The sequence below is a fragment of the Anas platyrhynchos genome, chromosome 14 (genome assembly GCF_047663525.1).
Source record: "Anas platyrhynchos isolate ZD024472 breed Pekin duck chromosome 14, IASCAAS_PekinDuck_T2T, whole genome shotgun sequence".
In the NCBI taxonomy this organism is placed as follows: domain Eukaryota; kingdom Metazoa; phylum Chordata; class Aves; order Anseriformes; family Anatidae; genus Anas; species Anas platyrhynchos.
This window is the reverse complement of record NC_092600.1, coordinates 16856645-16877163: the sequence shown is the minus strand read 5'-3', so window position 1 is coordinate 16877163 and position 20519 is coordinate 16856645. Positions and strand designations below refer to the sequence as shown.

Genomic DNA, 20519 nt, shown 5'->3' with positions numbered 1-20519 from the left:
CATCTACTGAGTGTATGGTGCTGCAGTTGGTCTGGGAAGTTATTCTTGCATTCCCAGTGGATGGATGGCTTTGTGATAGTATTTCAACAAACTGCCATTCATTCTTGTTCTTCTAAAATTGTTAATTATTATTATTATTTTTTTTTCTATTCTTCTTGGGACCATAATCAACAGATCAAAAATTATTTCTGTATATAATTGCTGAATTTAATAATAACCTAAACTATAAGGCTAGACTGAGAAGTTACCATTGATGCCTCAGATGACTGTTACCCAAGTGCAGTTCCTGATTTTGAGATTTGGGAAGGAATTTGAAGTACTAATTAGAAAAAAAAGTACAGTTGTTGCTGAGACAAAAAAAAAAAAATCACAAAAAAACTAGTGCATATGTATTTTATATCAATTTCCCCATTAAGCTTTAGAGTGTCTGAGTTTACATACGGTTGTGTTTTCCCATACTGGGAGGATGAATGAAAATAAAAGTGGGGAAATATCAAAGTACTTTGTTCCTGTTTTGTATTGTACGCACACTGCTTTTATTCCCTAATTCTTATTAAGTGACTGAAGTATTATATTTCCATCTGTTAAAAAATAATAATAATCCATTGTTTAAATAAACAATGTGGAGGCAGGAATTTGAGTCATACTAGAACAATGTACACACAAAGAAGAAAATCTGTTGTGGGTAGCTTGAGTGCAGTCATGTCAGGTCTCCCTAGCATAGATGGTGCATCCACAGTGCTTTAAATACATGGTGCATAAAAGATTATTTATGTATCTACTTCCAGCAAAAGGGAGGTAGTATTGACAGCACAAAGAATTTTGTGGAGTTGTTTACAGTATAATGGAGTAAAGGAAACATACAAAACCAAAGGATAGTAAGCTTGTGCACTCCCAATTTCTGTCAACATTTTTACTTTTTAATTCATTTTTATTATGGGATTGAGCCAATATCCAGAATCTGATCATCATATTTGGATGAGAGTAGGAAACAGATGTGAATTTTAGCATTCAGATATATCCTAGCTGTCTGACTGCCTGTCTGCTGGTTATTTTTTATAGTTTTAATCACTTCCTCAAGTACATGACATATTCTTGATCTGGGCCACCAACATTTTTCCATCTTGGCATTAAGTGATAAGGAATTATTCCTCTGTGTAGGTGCAGGTGCAATGAAGAATTATCCTGGCTGCTTATGGCTTTCTAATTCAAATGAGATAATCATAGGAGGTTGTATAAATCCACTAACAGCTGAGAATGCCCTCAAAAATATCCATGCAAAAATCTTAGAAGAAATGCTCTCACATGGACTCCGAAAGAGAAGTTTTTTAAATCTAGAAGTTTCTTGTAAAGCTCCATTATAATATTACCTTTACTTCAGACTTTTCTATCTTCTGCAGGACCCTCTAGCCCTGAAAACCTTTCTTATCCTCCTACACTCCATATTCAGCTTGTTCTTGATTACAGTTATTTTACCACTGTAAGAATTCAACTTCCAAAAATACATATGAAAGCTTTTATTTCTGTGCTATTCAGCAGAAAATAACCACAGCATGGAGGCCACTGAAAATTGTGGATCTCGCTTCCTGCCTACTTGTATTAAACAGTAAAGAACTAAGGCCACCCAACCATGTCTGTCCACCTGTATGTGCATCTCCTCTGGAGGCTTGGTAGTGAGCTTTCTATCTCCAGTAAACCCTTCCACATGATTTACAAAGGCTGTTCATTTCTGCAGTCCAAAACAATATTTTGTCTAATCACTTTGGCCAAACCAGACTGAATTTCTTTCATCATCACTTCCAGTGTACCAGTGTACTTCTTGTTTTGGTATTTAAAAAAAAAAAAAAAAAAAAAAAAAAGGCAGCATTTGCATTGCATTCCTTGCTGTCATTAGTGTGATTAGTGTGTTGGTCACAGTCATGTTTAAGTAATAGTCTTCTTAGTTTATCAAGCATTTATTAACTATCAAGGGTGGTGAAACTTTATCCAATCTTAAAAGATTTCCAGGAACATTTACAGTTTAATTCAGTCAGTTCCCTAAGATTTCTGGAGAGGACACACTAATCCTTGTTGCTATCCCTTCCCAGTCAAGGGGACAATGCTAAGATAAACTATACTGTTGAAAGGGATGGTGTTGTAATTTGATCTTTTCTCTTTTTTTTTTTTTCTTTCTTTTTCCTAGTAAAATTTTGAAATTTTCAATTGAAATTTTGAATTTATCATTTTGAATTTTTCAGTCATCTTCAGAAGATCTTAAAGACTTCCACCTTGTTCCAGAGCAGTGTTACCAGCATTTCCAGCAAGTTAATAAGCCTTATTCTGCTTCAGCAGCACTTCAGCAGCACTTTCCCAGCCATCACAGTTCTCTCGCAGCATATCCCTTGTTCTGTGTTTCACGAGTTAACATAGATGCCACCACAATGCAGAGGGTATGATAAATGAGGCTCTCTGCACTATGCTTTTCTCCAGGATTTTGCAAGTGATTTTGATGGAATTAGATATGTGAGTTTATGTCAGAAAGGTCGTGTAATTTGATTTCTAGATCTGGGCACAGAGACGAGTCTTCATCTAATTACTCCTCCATAAGCAAAATTACTTATTTTTATGAATGGTGTATTTCAGAAATCCATTCAGTCTGGGTTTAAAGATGTTAGGAAATGAGAATGTACAAATTCACTTGGTAGTTTCTTCCAATGATTAATTGATGTTAATGTAAGATGTCACTGGATTAGGAAAAGAACAAAAAAAAGATTGACATGCCTGTAATAGGAAAGTTCTCAGCCTCAGAAATGATATAAATTTCATTGTATTTAATTTTCCTTTCATTTAGATGTTATTGGAAATTTACTGGTAAACATAATAGGAATTGGAATAGATTCTATTAGCTCAAGTATTTAAAGAATGATAAAGTCTGTTAACTGTTTTGCTTACTATCAAAATAACATTAGGACAAAGTGGCTGTGGGTTCTGTTTTTTGTTTTTATTTGTGTGTGGGTTTTTTGTTTGTTTTTGATCTCTTTAATAGGGAATGATAGAACTAAATGATGCATGCATTTTTTGTGTGTTTATGTATTACATTCTTGTAGATAGGTTTTCAAGACAAAGATGCGCATATACACAAACACAAGATGTATATTTAAGCAACTGCAATTTCCACAAAGCAGAGTCCTCTGAGATTTCAAAATATAAGTGGTGGGGTGTTTCAAGTAGTTATTAGGCTTTGAGATAAATCTTTGCACAGGATAAATTTCAGTGCCCAGAGGTTTGGAACTCCAATGTACATCTAGGCGTGTTTAATAAATAAAAATTCTTTATTTTCATTCATAATTTGAGAAAAAATAACATTATAAGAACAGTTTATTACCTTAAATTTTATGAAACCTTCCTTACAGACTGTTAATTTTTCAATTTGAAAAAATATCATGTATTCCCTCAATTCATAACTTGTGAGGCCAAGCAATTTTGTTGATTTTCTTCATCTTCTCATCTTTTAATGATTTTCTTGCTGCTGTAGAGAAGATGGTAATATAATGGGCAAAACATTATGGGGAAAGCATATAAAATTTCAAATGGCGATAGAAAACCCCTGAGGAAAAATATTTCCATCACAAAGTGTTCTGTTTTCAAGGGATCTTTGAAGTCTGTCATAGGACTCCACATTCAAAAATCTTCCTCCTTTGTTTCTTTTTTAAATTAATCATTTGAACATTTTTGGGGGCTTCAAATGTTTACTGGGTGATTATTAAGACACTGAAGTACTGAAGAAGGCTCATGAGGCTACATATTCACCCTCATAGCCTTTTTATATTTTATTTTCACAAACTATCAATTGGAATTTTTAATTCAAACTATTCTCAAATGTTACAGCATTTTTACACAGTATATTATCAAAGTATCAAGTCCTTTGATAAGGGTAATTAAACATGCCAAGTTTGTTTCCACTGCCCGAAGTCTGCAATTGCTTAGTCTTTTCGTTATTTTACATGACTGACTTCAGCTCTCTCTATTTATTTACTGCAAAGCCAACGGCAGTGCTCTGTGGAGATATATTTGTCATTGGTGTTAATGATCGAGAATTATTTTGGAATATATAATAAATGAGTGGGCATTAGACAGTGCAATCACAGAGAAATAAATGTCAGTTTTACACTGATTGTATGAGAGTTGTCTGGGTAGAACAAGAGTTTTATAGGTGTCCTTTATTGGGGAAAGTGGAAGAAGAAATAATGGGAAAAAAAAGCATTCTTATTTCTCAAAAAAAAAAAAATAAAAAAGAGTTGTATGAAATAAGAAAAGTTTAAAATAATGAAATGTGGTGTAGACTTCACAGATTTTAATGCAGTTTTACTATAGCTTTTGCAAGGTTTTACAAACCCATACTTGCAATATAGTCTTAACCTGCATCTCCTAATAGAAGCTGAAAATGGCAAGCCAGGGAAATACGTGCTTTTGCATGGTCTGCACTGCTGAATTTGGAAACCTCATGCAGTTGTTATCATGCTACAGAAAGCCTCTCATCTAGTGTGAGCAATGGGACAAAATCACGTTTCAAGTAATCTTCACCACTGGTAACAAGAGCATATCTCTATTTTGAAAAAAAATAATAAATAAAAAATCAGTCTTTGAATTAGAACTCAGCTGGTAGCCAGTGGGATCATTGTCCCTGTTCCTCCAGTCGGCATAAAGTTATTTATTTATTTATTATATTTTCTAGACAAGAAATGGAAAGGAAACCTCTAATATTCTGTAACTGTCTTGGTTTCACAATATCATAGAATCATAGAATATCCTGAGTTGGAAGGGACCCTTAAGGATCATCAAGTCCAACTCTTGACACCGCACAGGTCTACCCAAGTTCAGACCATGTGACTAAGTGCACAGTCCAATCTCTTCTTAAATTCAGTCAGGCTCAGTGCAGTGACCACTTCCCTGGGGAGCCTGTTCCAGTGTGCAACCACCCTCTCTGTGAAGAACCCCCTCCTGATGTCAAGCCTAAATTTCCCCTGCCTCAGCTAATATGATAGTATCAGGGGGAGACTTCCCCTTTCTACTTCATGACACATAGGCTGGCTGATCCTTTTTATTTTCTTTCTCTGTCTGTGAGTGATGGAATTTCCCTTGCCCTTCCATTTTCCTTTCCATTGCCCTTTATTTTGTTATTGGAATACATCCGAACAGAAATTTCAACTCACAGAGCAAGGTCCTCTTTATTTTAGATTTATGTAAAAATTAACAAATTACAAGTATTTTAATAAAGACAGTAGTGATAACTCAGGAATAAGGTTTAGACATAATGTCTGTGCCAAGGAGTACATTAACACTACTCAAAAATAAGAGCATACTACTCTGTATGAAATAGCATACTACTGACATGAGCTGATTATGATAATGTCTTGGTACAAATTTTTGAAAATCAGATACTATAAAAATATACCATTAACTTTATGTTAATAAAATATTTTGCTTGATGCCTTTTAAATTATTCATTTGAAGTAGTCTAAAAATATAAAAGAACTCTTATTATCATTCAATTTACATGATTACTTTAAGTTCACTTTTTTGGTTTAACATAAACAGAGTATAAAATTCCCATCAAGCTTTTGGATATTTAAAATGTATCATTTTTATGCAAAAATTGGAGCCTGTTAGGATGTTAAGGTTGTCATTAGTATAAATATAACTTCAATTTCTGATTTGAAACTATTTTACACATAGAAATTACTGCGTTTGCTGATTTGACTCATTATTTCTGCTTTGATTATTCATGTGCTCTTTTGAAAAACACAGTTTTAAAAAATAAAAGCTAAAATGCTTCATAAATTGACTTAAGGTATTATTATGAGCATTTCTTGTAAGTAACACAGGAATCAAGGTGGCCATGGAAAGAGACGCGGCTTGTCGCATAAGAGTTTTAATTTTTTAAGAATGCCTAGATTTATATCACCAGTGGCATCAATCCAAGCATGAGTAGGGCACCGCAGGCCTCCCCAAAGCAGTCAAAGTGAAGTGGGTACCTTCCTGAGCAGGGAGCATCCCTCAGCCCTCGCGGGAAGGCAGGCGGCTGCGGAGCCTTGTGCGCCCTGGGCCCCTGATCCTCCACTGCGGCTGCTGCCTGCTACGACAGGTTCATGCAACTTCCTGACATTCGCGATCGCTGTTGCTTGCCATCTTTGTTTCCCAGAGGCTGTGGCATCTTCTAGGACACCAGATGATATTTTGTTCTTCCTTCACTTGTTTTGTTTTTCCTTCACTTGAGCTATGTCAGCTGAGCTCGCAACTATGGAAAATGTGGGATGGCTGCATAAGTAGACTCCTAGCACTTAACTAGGCTTTGTGTTGATGAAGGGAATTTTATTTGGGACTTCCTACACAGAGCTGTGTGCACAAAGGATTGTGAGACTGGGGAGATAAATCTTGGCAACTGGAATAAGGACATAAAATGAACAAGCCAGCTTTTCAGTCATTCGCAAGGGATACAGCCTGAAATAAGTCAGCTCTGGATCGCCATCAGCCAGCATATGCAGGGGATTCTCACAGCTGCTGTGCTCAAGCCTTGTTTATTGTAGGAGGTCACAGAAAATAGATGGTTTCATTTCTTATTTCTAAGAGTCATCTCCATTTCTGTGCTGTAGACTTAATCCACAGTAAAGCCACTCTGGCTGAGAAACACTAGACAATGTTATTTCCCTCTGATTATCACTTTTTCCCAAATGGTTGTTTAATCTCCATATCTAGGTTAATTTGAAATAGCAACTGAGAACACAGAGATTTCCAAGAAGGAAGGGAGGAAGTGTGTTTTACTGCTTTGCTAAAGAATGAGCTTGACAAAGGCATTTGGACATGGCATTTGCTATTAAAAGGTACTCATCATGGCTGATGCTGCTTGTGCACAAGTGCCATGTTGTCTTAAGCTCTCTTCCTGAAGTTACTGTGAAAACTAAAGAAATGAGCATGACAGGAGTTTTACAGTTGGTCATAGAGTCTAATTTTAGGAATTCAACTGATGTTCCCAAGATAGGCATCTTATGTCATTGGCTCTCGGTATACTCAGGAACAGGAGAGGAAGATAATTCCTGAGGCAGCAAATCAGGGAAGTCTAAGTCAAGTCATCTCTGAACTAAGGCTCTTTCACCCTTTTTATTGCTTTACAGGGGCCCAAATTTTTAATGTATGTTTTTCTATTGGATATAAGACTAGGTAGTGGGAATGTTCCCCACTTTCCTTTTACCGATTTTTCTTATTTTCTTAGTGTTTTGACTGAGTTTTGCTAGTCAAAGGAAATTTCCTTTGTTGTCCTGAAAATTCATTGCATTAAGATATGTAAAGCCCAAAGATTTCATGAACATAGATGCTGTAATGTAATAATCTCTGTCATTAAGTGTGTTGTTACCTTCAGGAGCTTGCAGAGTCCAGAACAAAGCAATTCAGTATTGCAGATTATCCTGTGTGTTTTTGGTGTAATTACATGATTGTGTATCTTTGGTTTAAGTTAGTAAATGGCTGCTGGCTTTGATGACAGCCCATACGTCAAAGGTGTAAGCCACCACAGCACAGCGTCATTTAGCACTGCATGCTTTAATGAAAAATTTTCTCCTCATTGTAAACTCAGAAACCCCAGTAAAGTAATTTTTTTTTTTCTAAGTAACATTAGGTGGGTATTCAGGTTAGGAACTGTCAGTCCAGTGCTTCATAGATGTGTGCTTTTTTCTTTTTTTTTTTTTTCTAAATTATGTAGCCCAAACTACAGAATATGAAAACAGTCTCTGTAGTCATTTTAGCAAGCAAGTGTATGCATTATAGGCAGATATGACTAAAGCATGTTATCTGGTGTCATTTTTGAAGGTCTAACATAAATATTGGAAATTTTAAAAGATTTGATAGAAGTATGGCAATTAGTCATTGTTTGCTAGTTCACGGTGTGGCATGAAAACACTTTTGGCTTTCTTGGAATCTGTAGCTTCATACAAATTTCAGATGTCAATGTGTTACATGGCAGGAAAGAAGAAGTATGTTTGGAACCTGAGAAGAAGTTACAGACAGAGAAAATACATCTTAAAACCTCTTCTAGGTAGTTATTTCTAGCAGAGGGGTTAACAACAAGTTTGTAGAAGACATGAGGCTCTGAAGTGGCAACGCTATTTGGGCACGTTTTCTTTCTTTTAGACTAAGTAATCTTGTGGTGCATAGTATCAGGTTGTGTCCAACACACAGGTGATGTGACAAAATGGCCAGCAGTTCAGCATTGTAAACAAAGTATTCGTCTTAAATTGCATTTTGTTTATCCCTGTGAGAAGTATTGATGTAGAAAAAAAGAGCCTAAATGATTCAGTCTTCTATGTAGTCTGACCATTTTTTTTGTGTATTGAAATTCAGTGTAGAGCTATTAGCTGCTTATGTAATTGCAGAAATCAGTTGAAATGTGACTGTGTTACTAGTAACCATAAAATTTTGTTTATTCCACTTAGAGATGATTGATTGATAAATATGTAAAAGACATTTGTTGAAAAAGCTGCAGAGACGTGCTGTGACCCACCAAAGTGCATTGATATAGCTCTCCTTTCTCACTAGTTAACATCCATCCTTTCAAAACGTACACTTCAGGAAGAGATAGGGAGTACCACTCTTTTGTCTCCTAAATATATCTCTATTCTTCATTTACAATGTGAGATTTGGGTGAAGGGTGTGACACAAAGCTCTGAGTTGAGCAGTGTCCATGGTGCAGCCACTGTGTTGACCCTTGCATGTTCATTATTCCCTGGGATACCAGGGGATTGCCCAATAGACAATTAAAAAAAAGTAAAATTAAAAAATATTCAGCAAAGGAATTTCCACATTCTGTGATTATATTGGATTGCACAGATTTCTTAGTTGAAAGTATGTAATATTGTATTTGGTATTTGTACACTTACTGCCCTGTCTCCTGCAATACAAAACTCTACTAGCTGGAGACAAAGCAGCACGTTATGCAGCTGAGGTGCTTTTACTTTGTGCATCAGTTTCTAGCTTTAGGTATTTTGTTTGTTTGCCTGTTTGTTTTAGTCTTAGTTTCTTTGTTATTTTATTCTCCTTTTCTCTTGGTCAGCTATCATAAGACTCATATGCTAAGCTGTGAAATATTCTGCTTTGTTTTGCAGTAGCATTTGTCTCTCTGGGAAGAATCTGAGTTTGTTTTACTGGCAACTATGAAATCACCACTGGGTCTGTCATGTGGTTAAGCTGCAGATGGTTTGCATGAGTTGCTTGTTTCAGCTGCATGAAATGTCCCTTTGGACTCAGCTGAGATTCTAAGGAATATATGCACTATCGGTCACATGAAAACAAGATCATGTTTTACTTCTCTGTGACATTAAGCCTCACTAGCTATAGGTTTAGTTGCACAGTACAGCTGCTTCTTCAGTTGAGGGAAGGAAGATGCACCAGTGGGATGCAGTAGTAAGCTATACCAAACCTTTCACAAACATCATACAGCCCAGTTTAGCCTTGGGAGATAAAACTGCTGATAGTCAGAGATGGAGGGGAAGAAAAATCCTCACATAGATGTTTACGTCAAGTAGCGTATCAAAAAGGAAACTTTTTTCCCTGAATGGATTACCAATACAAAAAGGTTTCGAATAAATAAATAAATACATAAAGCAGTTTTCTCTTCCACAATAATTTTTAAATGATATGTTTCCTTTTTCAGAAGAGAAGTGTGTATAAATATGGGCTTTGGCGGTCAAGCTACTTTTTCTCTACGATGTAATGTTTTTTGTATGAAGTCAGGCTTGATGTGAAAGCCACAGGCAATGCTGCAGCTTGTTGTTGATGGTTTGTCACTCTTCCAGTTTCCTTGGCACAAGTTATGTATATGCAAATAGAAATTCTTGTCATGCCGCTAGATATTTTAAATGTCAAAAAACTCCGGTTACCCTGTACAGGAGCAGGGGCTTAAAACACTTGTGTGTGCATCATGAAAGACATTACAGATCAGGCAAAATTATAGTAGTGTTTCACGTAGAATATACTAAATACATCAAGGAGGAGGTGTTACTCTATTTATGAATTTAAGGCTTATGAGAAGTGTTCAGTTATCAGATCTGAAGTTTTGCACCTAATTATTGTTAACCAAAGACACTGGAATGTTGAGGTTGGAGATAGCATAGTTTTTTCAAAAACTTTCTTCTCCTTTTACATACTGAAAGAAATGGACAGACTTTCAAATATTCTCATTAAGTGAGATATTGACCGTTTTCAAATGTCTGGACAGAAATGTTAGGAGGAAAACTCTTGAGCATTGAATCTCCATTGAACCCTCTTCTTAAACATTTCTTAAAAATCCCCAAATATACAGTTTTGTTACTCATATTCATTTTTCAGTTGGTTAATAGAATCTTAAATGAATATATTTTATTCTGTTCATAAAATGCTGAATAATATTTCAGATTCCAGAGAGTGACACAGTAATAGAACATTGGGATCCCACTGAAATGGGCTATTTGATTTGACATCACCTGCATGAGTGGTCTGAACAGCAGAACAGGAGGCTAGACTGGTCAGCCTCTAGGCAAATGAGATAATGCAGAAACTGCAAACATATCTGAGGTGAACAGGGCTTTGTATGTCAATCTCAACTTGTAGATCAGATACAGAATTCTATTATGAATGTTACCATGAAAAAGAAGCAGATTTGGAGTGAAAATAGCAAACCAGTATTGTTAAAATATCTGGCTTTCCTGCCTTAAAAAAGTTTGCTTTCATCCTGTTGCGCAGTACTCAGATTGAAAGGTTGAGAGCCACATTTGCTCACAGGTTCTTAAGACCCAGCTTGTTTCAGTATCTGTATCTGAAGGCAAACCGGTCAGTTCTTAGACCTTTGTTGTGTTCCCTCGGAATGATGTGAAACCTCAGGCTCTAACAAATTGCAAGATTTGAAAGCTGCATCTATTTTCCTCTTTCTCTACTTGAAAGACAAAGCTAGAAACAAAACCAGACCCTCTGCATTTTGTTGTGGAGTAAGAGTTCCTGACCTGAACTCCCCAGCCTGTGAAGGGGCACGGGGCAGGGGAAGTCGCCCTGAAGCGCTACACTCTGTCCTCCTGGGGAGTGCCTGTATGTAAAGGCATAGCTGCAGTACTGCCTTGCCAAGTGCTGTCCACCTGCTTTCCGCCTAAGTGACCTTGGGATTATAACACAGTCACACAGCAGTGGTCTGATGCTTAGAGTCTGAAACTGCTTGCCCATTGCAGCTTTATTTTATTTGTCTGGAAATTGCTTAGCTCTGAAATTTATAGCATGATTGTTGCTCTGCTCAGATCCTTCTCTGATCTATTGATCTGCGCTTTATTTTATACTGACGAAGTATTTCATACTCATTTACAAAAATAAAAATAAGCAAAAGTCATCACCATAATATTTTGATATAAATTGGACATTTACAAATTGCTCAAAGGCTGTGATGCCAGTAGGAAAAATCATGACCCAACCTCTAATCTTAGAAGCATTCATCTGAATGAAATATTTTGCAAACAAGCTTACAGCGTGGGCTTACAGTCTGATTTTGTTTTTTCCCCTGCATCGGCAGGATTGAAAAAGCAGCAATATGTGGTTAAGAGTTGTCTTGCACAGGGCTGGAGAATGCAGCTTTTTGATCCCATCCCACACTCTTCTAGATGTGAAATATGAGTGGCTGAAACTATCGCATATTAGCTGTGTTCTCCTGTGCTGCACCACCACTAAGCTCAGTGCAGGTAGATCTGTCCCAAGGAAGAGTCTTGCTCTGTACTCCCCTCTTCAGCACCAGACAGAAATTTAGAAAAAAAAAAAAGATCATGTAGAAAGTAAAGCAGAAATTCATGTCTAAAATAGTTGTACTGTTAAATATAGCAGTAAGTCCAAAATCGGGTTCTAATTGATCAGAGAATCAATCAGTAACTGCTTGCTGCAGTCATGTAAAATGCAGACTGAAGCGGCAATGGCTAAAATTTGCTAATTTGAGCACTTCAGAAGTTTAGTAGAAACTTGAAATAGCCTTGGGAGCTATAGTTCCTGTCTCAGTTGATGCATGCCTATATTACTAATTGTAACGGCAGGTATATTTCTTCATATTTGCCAAGACTAGACCCAGAAAAGTGCTCAACAGTGAGAGAATGATTTCCATTCTAACTCACACATATTATCCTTTTCTCATTTTAAGAAAATTTGGAAAGTGAAATTTCTCACTTGTTAAGAGACCATGCTGGTGGGACTTACAAAATCTGTGCTGATCATGATGGTAACATACTGTACAAAACACAGAAAAATGCCTTGCCAAAAGCTTCACTAGCAAAAGGGGATTTGCTTCATTTATGAAGTTTCAGACCTAAGACACTACTAATCTCCTCTTAAAGAAAAAGAAAAGAAAGGGAACAAGAAGAGAAGAGATCCTGTTTGAAATATAACTTGGATTTCTTCAAACAACATGGAAGGTTAAGATGGTAGGAGAAAAAAGAAGTTTTACAGGAACTGTTTACTTATTAACTAAGGCACATAGCCTGACTCTTGTACTCTGGAAATGGATCAGACGTGCTGGCAAAGGATCAAGGATCATATAGAAACTTAATATGATTTGCCATTTTAAAATGGGATTCTGTCTCATAACTGTTAAGAAGTACTCATTGATTGCTGCCATAAAGGAAAGGAATGGCCACTCCCCATGAAGCACAAATTAACAGTAATATGCAGAAAATATTGGAATTCGTGTTGGATGCCAACAAGTAAGAATAACAAAAAAGCATGACCGCATGAATAAGAACTTCTTATTGCTTTTTAAATAACACTTTCAGAGCAATTTGGAACTGAGCTAGTGTACTGACAAATGGTTGCTGGAAATGGAATGTTAAGGTTTTGTTCTGTTGTTTAAGCACATTCAAATTTTAAGAATATATATATATATATGAAGAGGAGAATAATTCCAGAATTTATATACAGAAAAAGGGGGGAAAAAAAGGTAACTAGGGTGAAAGAAGAAAAAAGTCATGAATATTAAACTGAGAATGATCTTTTCTTTAGCATTTACCATTTCTCCTAGGAACTTACCATTATTTCCAGCTGGTGTTTTTATTAAAGACTCTGCAGAATGCAAAACATTTAGAAAACTTGCAATGTATTTTCCCACTGTTTGTTCCTCCTAATTTAGTTGTTCAGTCATAAACATAAAAGGATGCATAAAATTTCCTCGAACTTTAGATATAGACAAAAATTAGTGATTGGAAAAAAAATTAATAGAATTTCTATCCTCCACTCTCATTTCTAGAGGATCAGTAAAATAAAAGGAAATAAAAGAGTCCAGTGGCTATTATAATTGGTAATAAAAAAACCACTTGTGACTCTCTGTGACTTCTTCAGTGACTGTTAATGTCAGGAACATTTTTCTTTTTCTCAGACCAGTATACCCACAATCAGCAGTTGATGTTTTTAGAAGGAAAGATTATACAGTTGGCAGATTAGGCAAAGTGAAATGTAGACATTCCTGATGTGGCTTGACAGATGCTGTTATAGCTTCAAAAGTCAAATTTAGGATGAGCTTCACAATGCACATTTTGTTCTGGGGCATGCTCAGGGACCTCAGCTTGTCTGCATTCAGTAATTTTGGAAACTTTTTCCTCTGATATGTTTTCATGTCATGTTTTTGAATATAATTTCTCATGAATGAAATAGATGGGAATCCCATATATGATGGATGTTATCCACCCTTTTGGATAATCCATTTTATCCTTCCCCCTTTGTTATCTTAGATTAAGTTGTAATTAGTTGTAATACTGTTGTGCCTGTAGTCCATTCTGTTGTCACTGGAAAAGATGCTTTACATGGGTGTAAAATATTGTAGAAGTTATTTACATCACTTTGAAGTGGGCCCATTCCATGCTGGAAAAGGAAGACATTTTATAAATAACAATAGGAAATTTAATTGTCATTTGAATATAATTTTAAATAAAAACATTTGAAATTACACTTTGTTACCTACAAATATTTCCTCAGCAATTAATGTTGCAGTTAAGCTGTATGCCACCAACCTTTTTCAGAGAAGATTCTCCTTGGCAATTAATGTTGAAGTTAAGCCGTATGTCACCATCCTTTTTTCAGAGATTCTCAATCTTCTAGAAAGAATATGTATTAATTTTTAAAGTCATATTTACAAGTAACCTACATAGGACCTGCTGATGTCTTGAATTTTCATAAAGCATCCCCTTATGAATTACAGATTCATAAGATGTCTTAGTAATTGTAGCCTGGGTATTTGAATGCATCATGGCTACTCCTGGTGCAATGCATTCTCCATTATAAACAAGATTCTGCTTATAAGGCCTGTCTCCCAGGTCGCTGAATTCCAACATCAATGACTGCAGTAAACAAGATATTGTCTACATTTGAACGATGTTCAGCTTGGAAACAAAATGGATGATACAAGCCTGCTTGCCTTGTTTGTTTGTTTTGTGCTTATTTTTTTAACTCTGACAAAATTTATTTTGGCTTATTCTTCACCCACTCCTAATGTACTTCAATATTTTATTTCCTAAAAATACTGACTTTCAGAAAATTCAGAGTTATTAGTGGAATGCGATAAGAAGAAGCCTCTATTTGAATACATAACTGAATGTATATTGCTCAAACAGTAGCCCTAAGATGAGTGTAATAGCCAGAAATGACTGGTGCTGTTACAGTTCATAAAGTCTTGGTCATCTGATGAGAAGACCTTAACCGTGAGCTTAATACAAGTGGGATCTAATTTCACATTACTAGGTCCTTAAATGCAGTTTAAAGAAGCATTTGCTTCTTTAACTGTTTTATAACCTGTATCAGAAATGAACAACCACATTCTTACATGTTCAGTTTCTGCATAGTATTGCACTCTGTATATGTGAATGTGGTTTATATCCATAGTAAATGAACTGTTTGTCATTTATATTTCTTTTGAAGAGTTAAGTGCAATTTGAGACTCATTCTGAAATCAGGTGAGGAAGAAGGTTGCATTGTATGAACACAGTTACTTCAGTTGCATATTGTCATCTGCTTGCATGCAAGTTAATTTGCAAAGTACTTTATTGACAGTTGGGCTGCTTAAAACAGGTGTACATATGCTATGTGTATGTCACGAAAAAAAAGAAAGTATTAATTCCAGTTCTTAGAGCACTGAATATACAACTCTTCTGATTTGGATGGCCCAGTTTTTCACACACACAGACTCATCAGAAGCCTTAAGAAACCACTTAGATCATCTGTGAAATGTCACAAATGAATTTTCATATCGTAAAAATGACCGGTCTAAATCAGAATCCCAGATGTTTATCTTTAAGAAAAGGACAGTTTCAAAATTTCAGGTTGTTAAAATATCAAGGGGTTTGAGGAGGTGAGGTTGATTGTCTTTCAGAGAGCCAGCAAAACTATTTACTGTCTCTATATTTCATTTCCAGACTCCCTTTCTTAAGGTGAAGTATCCTCTGTTAATAAAAAATACCATGCATCTAAAAAAAGAAGGAAATCTAGAAAAGAAGGAAGGTGGTCAAAAATCCAGCTATTATATAGTAGCTAGAGAGAAAGGATCGAATTCCGAGTTCCAGGATTTTTGTTAGATTTAATGTCTTCTTTATTTAAGTGCGTATACAATAAACAGTACATCAAATTTAATATATACATGTGATTGGTGATCTGATAAAAACTTTAGACCTTATGCCAATTGTTATACATTATTCTCCCTTTTATAATTATAGTGATATTCTCCATTGTGAGAGAAACACAATAGGAACTCTTATATTATTAAAAAAAATATATCAAATTTGTAGAACAATTATTCACTGTAGTTGCCTGTAATCTTCCAGAATCTTTTTTCTTTGTGTAGATACTTTCTTATAAATGCGTTAATAAAGAATAATTCTAAACAAAATAAGAAGAGAAAATTGGAAGCCTTCTCAATGCATTTTGTTCCCCACAGCAGGAATTACAAAATAATTTTGTTTATTTTTTCCAGTTCTTTGCTGTTGCCCAGCCAACACCTGAGGGATCACAAACGAACCTGGGAGTAAGTAATTAAAATTCAAAGCTTTAACATTCAGATACTTCTTATACTTTCTTTTGCTTCCAACTAGCAATTTTTTTTTTCCAGACAAGCTTTTAATTAACAGGTGAGTTTAATTGATATGTGAGGGTTTTTTTTTGTTTGTTTGTTTGTTTGTTTTTTTATGGAAAGGATATCAGTGAGAAGTAAGGGAGGAATGTTTCATTCTCACGTTTTGAGCTCATTTGTACATTGATGTTTCTGTTGAATCAATTTTCTTTAATGAATAAATAAAATGGAATTTCTAAATATTGGATAGAGCAGAGGAAGAGTTAACCAGAATGATGGCTAACTTTCCCAGTATCTTCTATCATAAAACTCCACCTCAATATTCCTGACAGATTAGTCTGCTGTGTTTGTTAAGAAGTAAGAATGACGGAAAATCTTAGACACTGTAAGCAATCTATTGTATTTAACTAAGCTTTTTATGATTTGATTAGGTTGAAGCTAATTTCATCAAACTTTGCCATCTAAAATACAGGTGTCAAGTCAGAACTAGTCTTCTGGACTCATATTTCAATGAATAGAGTCACTAGAGTTGTAAAACCCACCATAAAGTGAGAAGAGTCACCTTCTGTAGGTGGCTAAGTGCCTGGCTTCCAAATGCCTTATCTTAGATAACATGAATTCCCTGGTGTTTAACATGAACCTTACACTCTGCAGTTTAGAACTGCAGCTTTGTTTGTTCATTGTTTTGCCTGCCAGGGGTATAGAATTGCAAGAGTGGCTTGAGTTCTTGGGGGCTTTTTAAATGGTTGATTTCTGAAAGCAGACCAACATACTGTGAGATCGGATAATGTGCTATTTGTTTTGAAGTCGGGTGTTTTAATAGCATAAGACATGCTGAGCACTGGAGGTATTTTATGAGTTAAAGAAGCAACTAGCCAAAAAGTTTCTTGTGGTTAAGTCAGTAGTAGGACAGCACCCACATCTGTTCATGAAAAGATTTCTTTTTTGCACTGTCATTACTGCTCTAGCTGCATGCAAGTCTGATGGTGAGAGTTGGTGAGAAGATATTAGTTTTCCAAGATAATGAGTTCCATATTTTCATCTTGATGCTCCTCTTTTTGAGTATTTGTTGCCATATTTATTTCATTCAGTATACTTACATGTATAAGCAAATGATCTCTTCCTTGAGCAGGAGTGACCTAATTGGGCATTTAATATAAAATTGTCTTGTAACTGGATTGTGCAAGCTCCTACAAGAATATTTATAATTCTTGCATTCATATGAAGACAGTCCAGCTTTCCCTGATATCATTTGATCTGTCTTTGTGAAATACGATCTTTCAAGGAAAAAAAATGTGGAGATCATTGCTTTAAAAAAACTATTTGTTTTTCAACTAAACACATTTTTTCATAATAAATATGAAAATGATTCAAGCCTCCCAAAGCATTTTTAGAATTTCCCACCCTATGAGCATTATATAATTTCTCGTAACCAGAACTAAGGGCATGATAAAATATGATATTTATTGTTTTTATAAAGAAAAATCAAATAGTTTTCTGCTGCAGAAAATAACAGATACACATTTTAGGAAAAATGCCAAGTTATTTTTCTAAGGGCATAGGTGTCCACTACAATCTTATGCCCCCTTTCTGCACTGGCACTGGAAATTAATAGTCTTTCCCATGGGCTTTCTTCTGTGATGGAAACAGAAGACTGTTTTTCGCTTTGTGTGTTAATCAGTAGAGAGCAACGTTTCATACACAGCCCACTTAAGCTCTCCTGATAGCATATTATTCTGCTTGTATGGTACTGTTTGTGTAGATGGCACTTGGTGTATTTTTTTTCTTTGTTTTTGTTTGCTTGTTTTTTTTTTAGTGTAGATTTGTATCTGTTGATTGGTTTGGGTTGGCAAAGGTGAAAATGATGTTAATATTCATTTAAGAGCTCTGAAACATGGCTTTAAGACTTTGTCTTTATGTCTTACTTGCTTTCTCTTCTTTGGTGTCAATTAAGTTTATTTTTTCTGTTGAACATGTGTAGCAGGTTGCTGATATTTTCTTTTGTTCTTTTTTTCTTTTTTAAACAAGAGTAAAGTGGGAGGAAAATGGCTGCACAATATAACGTGCTGATGCAATATAACTCCACTTCTCAACATATGATAACTTGCCTGCTTCAGGAGATTAAAAAAAAAAAAAATAAAAAGAGCTCAATTAGTCCCTCATTTCCATTGTATCCCATAGTCCAAATGTATCCTCTTATCAAGTGGGCTTGCATTTATAACCCTGCAATCTGTCATGACAATGTTAGAAGAGAGGAAGGGGAAGATCTAGCTACAGAAGTATATTCTTTTCAATTGGTAGTGCCTGAAACAACTTAAACAAATTTTTAATTTGCTACATATATTTATTTTATTAGGATTAGGTATAAGCAATGACCTCTACAAGAACACTGTAGTGCATAATTAGTGTTATATTTGAGTACATAAACTTAAAAAATGTGAGGTTCAGATAGGAACTTGATAACTCCACTACCCAACTAATTACCAAAATGTTTGTCTCCATGCACTGGCCGGCTATGGATATGGAACATCTCTCTTTCTTCTTCTAAAACAGATGGTGATTTCAGCGTAGTGTAAGGTCACCAAATTCAAGCTGTTATGAACCAAAAACCAATTCCAAAGTTTTGCAGCTCTCACAGAGATGGCTTTGCCAAGCAACCCACTCTGTTATAATTTGGAGGAAAACGGTGTACTAGGCACACCAGTGGCAGAATGTCACCGAGCATCCGGGAGGCTGATCTAAGTCACTCTTTGGGACTGATCCAAGGATCAGAGAGTAAAGGCTTAAAGCCACCTTTAACTTCCCAGGAGTTGAATTGGGCATCATGATACTAACCCAAAGAGCTGGCTCAAAGCTTTATGAAATTGTAGAATATGTGAAAGCAAGCTGTGAAGACTTAATCCAGATAATATCACAGTGGGATAACGATGAGCTGGGGCAGCAACTGGGAGATTTGGCAGGGGATATGTCTGCAAAATGGCCAGCATTTCCTTCTTCAGAGTTATTATTTCTTTGTTAAAATAAAAGATAGGTTGTTAAGAAAAAGTATTTTAGAAGTATTTCACCATATATACTGAACAGTGAGCATTGCTGTACACTGAGAAACAAATTAATGAATCAAACATTGCAGCACTATCCACAGGGGCTCGTTTAAAAGCAAATGCATGACAGAGCTGGAAACCAGCTTAAATGCAAATGAACCAATGTGATGAAATCTGTAATGTTTGATTCATTAATTTGTCTCTCATCATACAGCAGTGATCATTGTTTAGTGTGTGCTACTAATGAAAGACCCTAAAAGACAGGGATTTCCAACTTTCCAGATGAGCTTTACTTTAACAGAGATGTTGACATAAAGCCTTTTATGCTCATATGAAAACCTCGCAGCATCTGTAGTAATCGGTTTCATTAAAAAAGTAATCTTTAGTATATATTTTAGTTTTCTTGTGATGTAGGCTAGCAGATGGAAAGAAGGAGAGCCAGCATCATATGATCTGCTAGCTTTCCAAGGGCCACCAGCAGCTAATATGTTATAGTTAAAAGGAGAAAAACACTTGAAAAAATAAAATCTTGGCTATGTGCTGAAGTAGATAAAGCACCCTCCATGCCCCCTACCTTTAGACACGGTTACTTTCCAGAAGATTTTAATCCACTGCAAAAGCAAGACTGAATGCCCAAAGGGTGAGGTGTGTGGGGGTCAACTATATTGTTTTCCTTCTATAGAAGTTAAGCTATTAAATGTCAGTTTTGATAGATACTCTGGTAACATATATTTAGTCTTGTGTACCAGTGACATCAGCGTTTATTTGTCAGCTCCTTACCTCAGCCTGGCATTGTGTTTCTGTTCACAGTCATTCACGTGACTGTAAGATTTGAGAGGACAGGACAGAAAGGGATTATCAGATTAAATGGCTGCTGTAGAGCAAATTATAAAATGTAGCAATCTGGGCTCCAATGATGAAGAAAATTTTACCTGAGTCAGTCTCAACACTTACAGCCACAAATACAGACATTTTTAGAGGCTTGTTTTTATTAGGATTCATCAATATGATGATGGGTTTGATTAGGAAGGGTCAATTCTGAGAGATGGGTGGCACTAGCTTCAAAGCATACCAGAAAAAAAAAGAAAAACAGAAGTCTTTCGTAGCTTAGCAGCAGCACATAATAAAGAATTGGCTCAGTTAGGGTTCACATTTTTGAGATTCTTCTTCCAAATCCAAACAACATGCACTAGACCAATCTGTCTATTTATTTCCATTCTGTATATACAATGGGATGACATTTAGGCAAATACATTGCTAAGTGCCTTGCAGGTACCTCTAGGTATTAAAATCTACCATTAACCACAAAGCAAGTGCACTCAATTCAAACATCTTATTTTTTATCATATCAACCTGAAACTGATTCATTTACTAGATTTTTGTTCTGTTTTTGGCTGGGA

At 35.7% G+C, this 20519-nt stretch overlaps 1 protein-coding gene across 4 annotated transcripts in view; it reads left to right on the top strand.

Moving 5' to 3' along the window:
• TENM2 (teneurin transmembrane protein 2) overlaps nt 1–20519 on the top strand; it is a 1606114-nt gene that overhangs the window by 880467 nt on the left and 705128 nt on the right. For all 4 annotated transcript variants that reach the window (XM_072044660.1, XM_072044658.1, XM_072044657.1 and 1 more), the window contains exon 11: nt 15983–16033. The gene's annotated coding sequence lies outside the window, so the exon portion shown is untranslated. The remainder of the gene's footprint in view (nt 1–15982; nt 16034–20519) is intronic.